Consider the following 12,932-nt stretch of genomic DNA (forward strand, 5'->3'; position numbering starts at 1 on the left):
CATGCTCTCAAAAGTCTGTTTTTGGATTTCCAGTGTCTATTTAAATATTTGTGCTTGGCTTGGGATCTTTTGAATACTCATCCTGCATTAGAGGAATTTAGTGCATTAGAGGTCCTGCCTACCCAAGTCAGAAGCCCTTCTTTTCATAATATCCTTAGAAACAGAAATTAGAAGAATATCCAGGGTCTTTCAATTAGACAAACACACATGAGAGTCTGATTCAGGAGACAGTGATGTGAGAAAGAGGATGCTAGGCAGAATTTATTTGGGAAGATACAAGTTATGTTGAAGAGATACCTGGTGGTCAGGGCATCCTATGGGTGGAGTTGGCTTTGGGAGTCCCAGGGTTTGAACTTGGCGGTGGCTACTGCAAAGTCTCCACTGGAGTAGCCTGCGGTCTAATCTAGGTGCTGGAATCTCTAGTCCTAAAAAGTCTTGGGTCCTTGCAGAGACTGAGTGAGCTGCCTCTGTACATATATATATCCATCTATATATATCAATACATATATACATATATCCACATACACACCACACACACACACACACACACACATATGTGTGTGTGTTGGGGGGGACATTATATATAGCTAAAGTGGATACTCTTGTAAAACCATTACTAATAGATAACCAAACTTTCATACACTGACTTTCCAATTCTTATTTTTATATTTCACGTAGCTCTTAACAGAAAGAAGCATAGTGGATGTTTTCCTTTAGATGCCGACCATCAATTTAATCTATTTTATATTCACCTTGTTTAATCATCCACCATTACCATATGGTAGATACTTAACAAATACTGAATATATAAACTCTCTCATTCAAACCTTATGATATAAAGCAAATTCTATGTATCAAGTGCTTGAAGGCAAAGCAACATTAAATTTATCATAAGTAGAAAATATTGCCTTAGAACTTAGTGGAGTGAAAGTGCCTTGTGGGAGGAAGTAGAACAATTAGATGAAAAGAAGGAAGGTGGGCAGTAGGAAAGAGGAAAAATAGGAAAACCTTGTTTAGGATCCACAAATTATCCTGTAGTTATGAACAAAAGGAAAAAAATGGTTTTTCATAAGCTATCAAAAAATAAATGTTACCATTTAAATCATGTCTATGAAAGCAAAGATGTAATTGTAAAATTTAATAACACTTGTCCAGAATGTGGTTTTATTACTTTTACAATAAAGCGTGGAAAATGTAGTAACAAAGGATAAAGTAATAAATCAAATTGCTAGCATGATAAAAAATTATTAGAGTAATATCAAATTTAACTGGACTCTCATTTAATGGGGCGATAGATAATAAAAATAGTTTTGAGGAAACAGGCAGTAGGTGACTCCAACTCACACAACTTTAATAGTGAGGAAGAAGGGGTCTGGTTTCACAAAATAATAATACATGTCATTTTCAGCAACTAAAATTTCATTGTCTGAGACTTGTTTGGGATAGTGCTCTAATTTAGTAACCCCTATTTAAATTGTATTTTTACAATGAAGTTGACTTCACTTTCAAGTGTCATCAATTCAGTTTTCAAAGCCTTTATGTTTCCATACACATCGACCTATACTACTTACAACTACTAATAAAATAAGAATTATTCAGAAAGACAGAATAATTGGGTCAGAATGCTATTCTGTTAAAACTGCATCATTTTCCTACACAAGTGAAAATCAGCAAGGTATTGTATCATACAATTGCCAATATATTGAAGGTATAGAATCAAATAATTTTAGATGTTAAATGGACTTTAAAGGTCATCACCAATTTTCCACTCCCTTAGGAAACTTTTCTATAATATCTCTGGCAGAGGACCACATAACTGTAGTGGTAGGGACTCTGTTTCACATTGAGTATCTGTTTGTTTTCTTAACAAAATTGGTCTTTTTGCATGCTACAGGCATAATTCTAGGAGGGTGTTTGCTAGGTACCATATGCCATATGTTGTAAAGGCATATCGTTAGAATGTTCTTCCCACTCTACAGTGGGCTAAAATTCATGCTTTATAACCCATCAAGAGCCATGCATTTATTTAAAATTAATCAACAGTTAATATTTCTATGTATCTTGAACTTCATGATCCAAATAACTAAATTTAATTGTTAGGTAGAGAAATTGGTATATTTCCATTTAATTACACTTTTTAAAATCAGAATAGTAATCTTTATTAAAATATCAAGGCTTACCAACTTAAAGAACAGCAGTTCAGCTGGGCACGGTGGCTTAAGCCTGTAATCCCAGCACTTTGGGAGGCTGAGGTGGTAGGTCATGAGGTCAGGAGATCGAGACCATCCTGGCCAACATGGTGAAACCCTGTTTCTACTAAAAATACAAAAAGTAGCTGGGCATGGTGGCATACTTCTGAAGTCCCAGCTGCTTGGGAGGCTGAGGCAAGAGAATCGCTTGAACACAGGAGGTGGGGGTTGCAGTGAGCCGAGATTGCACTCCAGCCTGGTGACAGAGCAAGACTCTGTCTCAAAAAACCAATAAATCAACAAATAAAACCACCAAGTCAGGCATGGTGGCTCACACCTGTAATCGCAGCACTTCTGGAGGCCAAGGCAGGAGGATCAATTGAGCTAAGGAGTTTAAGGTTGCAGTGAGCTATAATCTTGATGCTGCACCCCATACTGGACTAAAAAAAAAGATTAAAAAACCCATTTAAGAGAGGATATACATTGAGCAAAATAAACATATAGGTACACTTTATCTTCTTTTTCACAACTATTTTTTAACAATGTACTATAATTCCCAATTTTGTTTTATGAAGAGATTTCTGCCTTCTATAGGCTAATCAAAATATAACATATTTTCTAAACTTTGAATTACAGGTCTTTCTTGAATTTAAAACTGATGCAGGGCTGATGTGTCTCCTTTGCCTTCTGCCATGATTTTGAGGCCTACCCAGCCATGCTGAACTGTGAGTCCATTAAACCTCTTTCCTATATAAATTACCTAGTCTTGAGTATGTCTTTATTAGCAGCATGAGAACAGACTAATACAATATATGCAAAGTTTCTAACACATATAAAGTATCAAGGCATAGTACACTTTGGATAGCATGTAAATGTGTTTTTAAAAGCCCCTATTTTTGAATGGACATAAAATTTCTGAAAGAATACTAGGCCAAAGGGAAATTCATACAAATATACACACACACTATGAAATTTTTTAAAAATATCTTTAAATTTCTTTAAAGGGTTATCATTTGAAGCAAAAAGAGAAACAATGTATTGTAGCATTAAAAGCATATTTAGAAGATATATAAAAGAGCACAAAGGACAGGAAAATGTTAAATGGGATTATGCTTTTGCAAATTTTATACATTGTTTGACTGCAGATAAGCAAAACATGCATATAGTAATCTCTAGGGCAGTCAAAGAGAGAAATTGTATAAAGAGGATAACTCAAGAATTGGTGGAGGAAATACAAATCAAATATTAGAAAAGCATATTGCTCATCAAAAGAGGGCAGATAAAGATCTGTGGAACAAAATGTATATTAGTATTTGGAACAAATATCAATACTTACAATAATTAGAAAAGAAACACTCCAATTAAAAGACTTTGATTGTAAGACTGAATTAAAAAAATCAAGATCTGCCTATATGCCATCTACAAGGAATATTAAATAAAAAAAACACAGACTGCATTAAAATAAAAATTTGAGAAAGCTTTTCACTTTGAGAACTCTAAGCATAAAAAAACGGAAGTAAGTACATTAACATCAAAGTCTAGTGTACTTTTGAACAAAAATCTTATCAAAAATAAATCTGTATGTTCACAATAATCAAATTTCAAAATATAAAAGGAAAATTAATAAATGAAAAGAAAAATAAAATATGCACAAACAATTGGAAATATTAACACTACCCTCTCAAAAATGGATAGGACTCATAAAAATCAATACAGACATGATATGTTTGAACAACTATAAATCTTAATTGACATTGATAGTACACTACATCTAACAGTTGAAGAACATATATTATTTTCAAGTGTACATTAAACATTCACCAAGAAACACAAAATGCTTTGTCATAAAACATATGATCAAATAATCAAAATAGTACAGAGTATATTGTCTGAACACAACAACATTAATTTAGAAATCAGTAGAAAAGACATATATTCCAAGTATATGTCATAATCCATGGCTCAATTAGAAGATCTTTTTAGTATTCTGCTAAAGTGGTGTTTAGGATAAAATTTTTAGATTTAAATGTCTGTAGAAGAAAGGAAAATGCCTGGGTAGAAAATCGGTGATCTAAATGACCACCATAAGAAGGTAGATGAGAGTGATTTTTTTAAGTAGTTAGAAAAAATAAATAAAGGTAAGGTATCATCACACTGTATGCATAATTAGTATATGTCAAAGAAAAATAAAATAAACCTAAAAAAAGAACAAAATCAATGCTATAGGCCAATGGTGAAGAAAAATAATGAACGAAATCAATGCTACGGCCAATAATGAAGAAACATTTTTTAATGGAATATTGTTTCCTGAAAAGGATTGATAAACCTCTAGAGAAACTGATTAAAGTTAAAGAGAGAAAAAAACTAGTAAGAGAATACAAAATAATAATATCTACAAGGAAAAAAAATGGATATCATTACAGAGCTTTCTTATATTAAAAGGGTCATAAGGAGTATAAACCACTTAGTGCCCAAAATTAGAAAATTTGGACAAAATAGACAAAGTATTTGAAAACACATCTCAGGGCCAAGGCTTTATCTCTAATGCTTCTGAAACATTAATGAGCTCAAAAATCACTTTGGAGTTCTTGTTAAAATGCAGATTCTTATTCAGAGTTCTAGAGTAAAACTCAAGTTGGTACATTTGTAACAAACTCCCATTTGATACTGATACTGATAAGATCAATATGGTATTTGAGAAGAGATATCCGCTATGCTCTTACAGTCCTTTTGTGTACGGAATGAATTTGTAAGCATACAGGACAGATTGCTTTGATCTAGAATCCAGAGGAGAGCCAAGACATGGGATTTTGACTTTATAGGAATTTGACTGGGTACAAGGATAAGAATCTACATGTTACTTGGAGAGAGATACAAATAAAACTCCAAAATCACAAAAACAAAAAGCCCACAAAATACACTACTTCACAAGCTTCAAGCATCCTTCTTGAATTGGATCCTCCTGATTCCAAGCTAAAGGGGTGACGATATCTAAGCTAGAAGAGCAGCTATGATACAACTTTAATAATGGATGTAAGGAAACCTGTGCCTTTTTTTGTTTGTTTTTCTCCCCCTTTTAATAATGGGGATAAATTTTCAAAGCAAATATTAAAAATAGCAAAAATAATAAAATTAATTAAAGGTCACATTTAAAGGGGCCTTTATTTGCAGGAAAAAAATTAAGTGTAAACATTTTTCTTGATTTAATAATCTTTTAGGCTATGTGGTTTTAGTGAAAAATTCAATTTGACTACTTTCAAAGAGAGTCACTAGTCTTCAAAAATAGTTAATTTTCAAAATTATAACTAAGATACTTTTCTCATTTAACAGCTGCACAGCCAATACAAAGTGTATTTTGCCTCATATTAATACTATATGTCTCTAAAGCTCAGCATAAATAAAACATGTACCGACAAAATTATTTTCTCTTTGATTTATATTTTTATTTTAGTAATACTTTACTTTCTGTTATGATTAATCCTAAATAATCACCGACATCTAGGTTAGGATAATGTTGCTTGAAAAATCTTAGAAGTTTACTAAAAGAAAATGGCAGACAAAAAGTAACAAATTATATCACAGAGCATAGTAAAATAGTGACTTGGCTTTTGCACCATGCTAATTTCTTGGACAGTGGATTTAATTCAAAGCCTGGTCTGAGGATTGAAGTCCCAGAAAATTGCCTTTGTTATGCAGACTCAAAATTAATCACGCTCTCAATTTTATGGGATATGTATACAGAAAGCAGGATATTAAAACGTAGAGATGGCAGATTTTTTTCCACCTGATCATATTTCACTCTTTGATATGGCACATGCCTTTCCTGGAATCATGATTTCTAAGAGCCTGAATTCAGAGCCTTTAAGATGATTTACTGTATGAACTCAGAGCACAGGAAACTGGGGTAAAGGGTATGTGGCCATGGAAAATCCTGGTGATCTCTGTCATCACAGGATGTGGCTGTGTAGTGATTAGAGGGCTGTGCAGTAAAGTTTGCATTACCCTAATCTGGTGTCTCTACCTATAAACTCAGACGAACACTGATGAATCTTCCACTGCCTTTGCTTCACGTTTCCGGACTCCACTTAGACCAAGCACCTTCATTCTATTCACTCGTTTTTCCTTCAGGCACTGTGGTAGGCAGAAGAAAATGCCCCTAAAGATGACCACATCCTCACTCCCGGAACCTGAAAATATGCTATGTTTGGTACCTAGCCTAAGTACCAATCTTTGGTACCCTAGGTACCCTTTGGTACTAGCATAGGTGACAACTTTAAGATTAATTAACCAACTTTAAGATAAGGACCATTCTCAATTATCCAGGTAGGAGGAATGTGATCACAAGGATTCTTAAATGTGGAAACAGGAGGCAGAAGAATTAGTCTCAGAAAGAGGCAGTGTGAGGTGACTAGATTGGCCATTGCTGGCTTTGGAGATAATAGGGGACCAGGAGCCTAGAAATGCTAGCAGCTTCAGGAAGCTGAAAAAGATGAGTAAATGAATTCATCCCTCCAGCCTCCAGAAAGAAATGCAGCCCTGCTAACACCTCAGTTTTAGTCCAGTGAGATCTGTTTCAGACTTTTGACACTGAGAACTGTGAGATGACAAATTTGTGTTGTTTTAAGCTGCCCAACTTGCGGTCACTTGTTACAGCAGCTAATAGCACAGGCACATTATTATGTCCTGTTGCTTTACTTTTGTCTTAGGAAATATCTTGTGTTTTAAGGGGATTTTTACCACCAAGAATTTCATCCAGTGTGAGCTGACCATAATGAAGACCAACTTATTGATGACTTACTTTACTGTAGCTTTCTATATACTGACAACCAAAGCACAGGATATGGAGTGAAATAGTTGGAGTTCCAACTGTGGTTCTTCACTTGATGGCTCTGAGTTCTCCAATCAGTTTGTTTTAAAGACCATACATTTCCTAAACTACTATGCTTACTCAGCTATCTCTAACTAGTCTGACACATAGGATGTTTTGAAGTTCAAATTGGAGAATGATACATGATTAAGATAATCAGCTTATTTTCTTAATTTACAATGATAGACATGAAGATTGAAAGGAAATGCTTTTTAGAAGCTGACTAGCTTAGCAGAAGATATTTGCCCTATACCACTGTTTTTAAAACTTTGCCATTGATTTTACTGGGGAGCTTCGTTGAGAAATGGGGAAAGGTTGAAGGAAGGGAGAGGTTGGGTGGTGAACTAATTTCCTCCTCACTCACACTCAATTTAAATCAAGGCAATACCAAATTCTGTAAAATAGAATTTGAAGTAAAGAGAGAGGGTTAAAAGAAGTTGAAAATCCTTGCACTGTGTTATGTGTAAATGCACGTCTGTGTAGCTTTGAATAGTTCCTCTGGCCTATGTCAACATTTGGAGATGTACAGTTCCTATAAGCATGTGCATAGAAACAGAAGGAACATATTTACATATAGGATTAAAGGAGATGGCTTCTGTAAAATGTCTAGCACAGAGCTACAGAGTATATTTTTAGTACATTTCAATTTTAGTTGAGTAAAGATGAGTATTTAATAATACTAAGTGGTATGAAGCCAAGAAATGTAGTAGGTACAAATCCTCTCCACCTCCCTTAATCTTGGACTCTGACTTTAGACACTAAATAATTCCAGGACATAACTGAAAAGACATTTCAATTGCCCTCTATTCTGCTTACTCGGTAAATTAGCCTGTGGAATATTTTTAAAATGAATTTTGTTCTATTTCTAGAATGACTTCTCTAGAAAGTTTCTATCTGTTGAATTCATTATTTAAAATTGAATCTTATTGCTTTGAGTAAATACTGGTATGATGTTTACTATATATTTGCATTGTGCTGGCATTAGATAAGGATTCATATAGTGTTCCTTCTTGTGAAAAGTGACATATTTTAAAAGAGGGGAAAACCACAGAAATGAATTCTCATAGTTTAATAAAATATATCCAATGTTTGTCTTGCAAAATATTGAAATACCATACAGTTAATGATAAAATAATTAATATTCTTAAACATTTCCAAAAGACCAAGTATACTATGAAAATGTTTTTTAAAGACATTTATTCAACATCACAATCAGACTATTACATTTAGCAATCAACTGCATGGGTGCAAAAAAAAATCTATATTAAAACCCTTTATTGGAATACCTTACACATTCCACAGATCAGAAACTAAAATAACCTGTTATACAATTAGTCACAAATACAGCTCTCGAGTTTTTTGCCCATACACATGAATATTTGTCTAAAACATGTCTTCTTTGTAGCAGCTGGGTCCTGCCACCACTGTGCTTGGCTGAGTTCACAAATCTGTTGTAACCTGTAGCTTCCCCGTCACTTCTCTGGCTCTCCTCTCCTGCTAAGCTTTGTTTCCTAATTAAAATCTTCCGCCATTTTCATGGATACTGCTGCTACTGGAACCGCCATAGTCACCTTGGTTTCTTGTTTTGGCAAAGTCCTGGCCTCCACCACCATATGGTCCAGAGCTTCTGCCTCCAAAGCTTCCTCCCTTCCTGGGTCCAAAATTTGAAGACTAATTGTTGTAATTGCCCAAATCATTGTAGCTTTCACCACATCCAAAATTACTTCCATCATTACCAAATCCATTATAGCCACCCCCACTGCCACCATATCCACCACCACCATGGCTGCCACCAAAGCCACCATAACCACTGATGTTTCTTCCACCACCAAACTTGTCATTCCCACCAAAACCCCCTCCTTGACCACCACCAAAGCTTCCAGAACCACTTCGACCTCCTTGACTGGATGAAGCACTAGCCATCTCTTGCTTTACAGGGCTTTCCTAACTTCATAGTTGTGGCCATTCCAAGTATGGTATTCTTTTTTTTTTTTTTTAAGTTCTAGGGTACATGTACAGATCATGCAGGATTGTTACATAGGCATACACAAGCCATGGTGGTTTGCTGCATCCATTCCCCCGTCATCTACATTACATATTTCTCCTAATATTATCCTTCCCAATCCCCCACGTTCTGCTATCCCTCCCCAGTCCCCCCACCCCGCAACAGGCCCCAGTGTGTGATGTTCCCCTCCCAATGTCCATGTGTTCTCATTTTTCAACACACACTTAGGAGTGAGAACATGCCGTGTTTGGTTTTCTGTTCTTGTGTCAGTTTGCTGAGAATGATGGTTTCCAGCATCATCCATGTCCCTGCAAAGAATATGAACTCATCCTTTTTTATGGCTGCATAGTATTCCATGGTGCATATGTACCACATTTTCTTTGTCATTGATGGGCATTTGGGTTGGTCCCATGTCTTTGCTATTGTAAACAGTGCCACAATGAACATATATGTACATGTGTCTTGATAATAAAATGATTTATAGTCCTTGTAAATCATCTATCATTGATTGGCATTTGTGTTGGTTCCAAGTCTTTGCTATTGTAAACAGTGCCACATGAATATATGTGTGCATGTTTCTTTATGATAAAATGATTTATAATCCTTTAGGTATATAACCAATAATGAGATTGCTGGGTCAAATGGTATTTCTATTTCTAGATCCTTGAGGAATTGCCACACTGTCTTCCACAATGGCTGAACTAATTTATACTGCCACCAACAGTGTAAAATTATTCCTGCTTCTTCACATCCTCTCTGGCATCTGTTGTCGCCAGATTTTTTAATGATCGCCATTCTAACTGGCGTGAGGTGGTATCTCAATGTGGTTTTGATTTGCATTTCTCTAATGACCAGTGATGATGAGCTTTTTTCATATGTTTGTTGGCTGCATCAATGTCTTCTCTTGAAAAGCGTCTGTTCATATCCTTCGCAATGACAGTCTTATCCATGGAATCATGGTCGTCAAAGGTTACAAAGGCAAAGCCCCTTTTCTTGCTACTGCCTTGGTCAATCATGATTTCAATCACTTCAGTTTTTCCTTAATGTTCAAAATAATCTTTTAGGTGATGTTCTTCACTGTCTTCCTTAATTGATATATAAATGTTCTTCTTTAATGCCACCAACAAATACCTTTTTTTACAATTAAGTGGGCACTTAGTCCTTGAGAATCTCCTCTTGAAACAGCTCTCTTTGGTTTCACAACTCTTCCATCCACCTCATGTGGCCTTGCTTTCATGGCTGCATCCACCTCCTCCACAGTGGCATAGGTGACACACCCAAAGCCCCTGGAGCACCTGGTGTTTCGATCTCTCATTACCACACAGTCTGGGAATGTTCCCCACTGCCCAAAATGGCTCCTCAGTCTCTCGTTGGTTGTTTCAAAGCTCAACTCTCCAATGGAGAGCTTCCTCGGGTGTTCAGGCTCTTTAGGAGACTCTGACTTAGACATGACCACAGGGAGAAGAGAGTTTAATGATACTTCTTAGTCAGAGCCCACAGGCAGAAAGGATATGAAAATATTTTAAGCAAATAAATGTATTATAAATATTTACAGAACACAAGAATTCTTACTATTATCAGAGCATGTGAAAAATATATTAAATAGACATAATATTATCATTTTATTTGAATAAATCTCAATGAATTATCCCAATAAAAAGTTGAAAAAACAAAAATACTTTCAAAACTTACTAAGGTTGAATGATAAAACGTTTTTTCTTGGTAACTTTGGGGTAATTTATTTTGGGTAATTTCTATTGAGATACACTATACACTATAAAAGTTTGATTTTATTTACAATTTGTATAATACCCCCTTTTCCCACACACTTTCTAGACGAAAACAGCCTGAACTTCTATCATGTTTTCTTTCAAGGAAATATTTAGTACACACATATACAAAATAAATAAAACCTAAAACCTACTTTAAAAAGCTTCTGTAATGCATTGATTTCATATACACACATACATGCACATGTGTATAATTCTACATTGTGTTCCTTTATGTATATATTTGTGCTAACTTATATATAAACATATAAACTGTCATTACCAATACTGAGATTATTTGAGATCATGTATAAACATAATCATCTAATGACTGAAGACCTCAGTCTAGGAAACATTTCTTTACAAAAAATTAGTATGCTTAATTCAATAACAAAAAACAACATTTGTTTTTACTATTTGTAACAGCTTTTGTACTTTTGGAAACTATATGTTTTCAAACATTTGAAAATTTATCAAAATTTTTCACAAACAGTTTTTTACCCATTACAATTCTAATCAAAGACATATATGCAGATTGTACATTCTAGTGACTATTTGTCTCAAATGGATGCCAATCTATACTGTGAAAATATAATGGAAACTTGCCTTAACTTTGCATATTGGGGTGATAATAGACAATCACTACATATCAAATTCTCTTCACTTCTAGATTCTGAAATTCTTTTTCCTACCTATTGTACTGTGAAAGTTCCAAGACTGATACACTAGGAGGAGAAGTGTTCCAGAGGACCAGTTCTTAAAAGTTGTATTACTATATATGATATGTGCAAAAAGTATATAAGGCAATCAGTTATAATCAGTCTACATACATTTACTGAACAATTATTGATGCCTAATAGACATCTCAAACCAAATATTATATAACTAAATTCCTGGTCTTGCCCTACAAACTTGTTCTACCACATTGTAAATAGTAGTAATTCTATCCTTTCAACTAGTCCTAGAATTTTGGTGTCACCCTTGATTTCTCTCTGTCTCTCAAAAAATCCTTTTATCTTCAAATATTTCCAGAATCCTGCCACTTCCCACCACCTCTGCTGCTTGTCAAGCCATCATCATCTCTAAATCCTATCCTTGCTACTACCCCTGTTCCCCTTACAGTCTAATCTCAACCTAGCACCCAGTGTTATCCCTCTAAGAATAGATCATGCCATCTCTTGGTTCACATGTCCAAGGGCTCCCATCTTACACAGAGTCAAGGCCAGCCTTCACAATGGCTGTGAGGCCCGTTACACTGGCTACCTGCTACGTCTCTGACCTGTTCTTTAGCTCCAGCAACTCTGGCTTCTTCTTGGTGAATTATAATGTCAGAAATTGTATTGACTCTCCCTGATTCCAGGAATATTCTTTCTCCATATGTCTGCTGGCTCATCTCTCCTATCTTTCCAGTCATTGCTCAAATGTAACCTTCACAGAGAGGTACACACCGACCACCATATTGAAGTTTGAAAACCAAACTCGCATTCTTGTTCCCCTTCCCTGCCTGATTTTTCTCTGTAACACTAATAAACTTCTAACCTATTATATGGTTTACCTATTTCCCCTCACTAGGAAATCCATGAGGGAAGAAAGTTGTTTATTTCTTTAGCCCAAGTACCTTGAGATGTTCCTTATACACAATGAAAATTTCTTGGGTGAATGAATGAATGTGTGCTATTCACTATAATGAGTACTCAGGAAGCCAATAGTGAACAGGACACATACCTCCTGCTTAATGGAGTTTACAGGCTATTGCAGTAGTTGTAGCATTTAAAATTCAAAGAGATATTTAAAGTGCATATAATCCAACTTCAACATTTTATAGATCAAGAACCTGAGACCCAGTTAGGTTATGGGGCTCTTCAATAATCCTAGAGACTTGGGAGTTCAATTGTCTGATTCATAATGCAGCAGTGTTTTTACTACATACTGGGCTTCACAGTTACCTTTTATCCTAGTTTGTAATCAAAGTACAACAGGTGTTATAAAAATTAAATATAAGACATATAGGGGAAAAGCCAATGTATAATATTATACATTATATTGTTTATGCTGCTGAATAAGTGGCATAAACAAATAATGGAGCTGGGTGTGGTGATATA

General features: G+C 35.2%; 1 pseudogene; it reads right to left on the reverse strand.

Moving 5' to 3' along the window:
- Positions 1-8,520: 8,520 nt before the first annotated feature.
- Positions 8,521-10,511, reverse strand: LOC108286729 (annotated as a pseudogene).
- Between the last annotated feature and the right edge of the window lie 2,421 nt (positions 10,512-12,932).

The sequence above is a fragment of the Cebus imitator genome, unplaced genomic scaffold (assembly GCF_001604975.1).
Source record: "Cebus imitator isolate Cc_AM_T3 unplaced genomic scaffold, Cebus_imitator-1.0 Scaffold327, whole genome shotgun sequence".
NCBI classification, from domain to species: Eukaryota; Metazoa; Chordata; class Mammalia; order Primates; family Cebidae; genus Cebus; species Cebus imitator.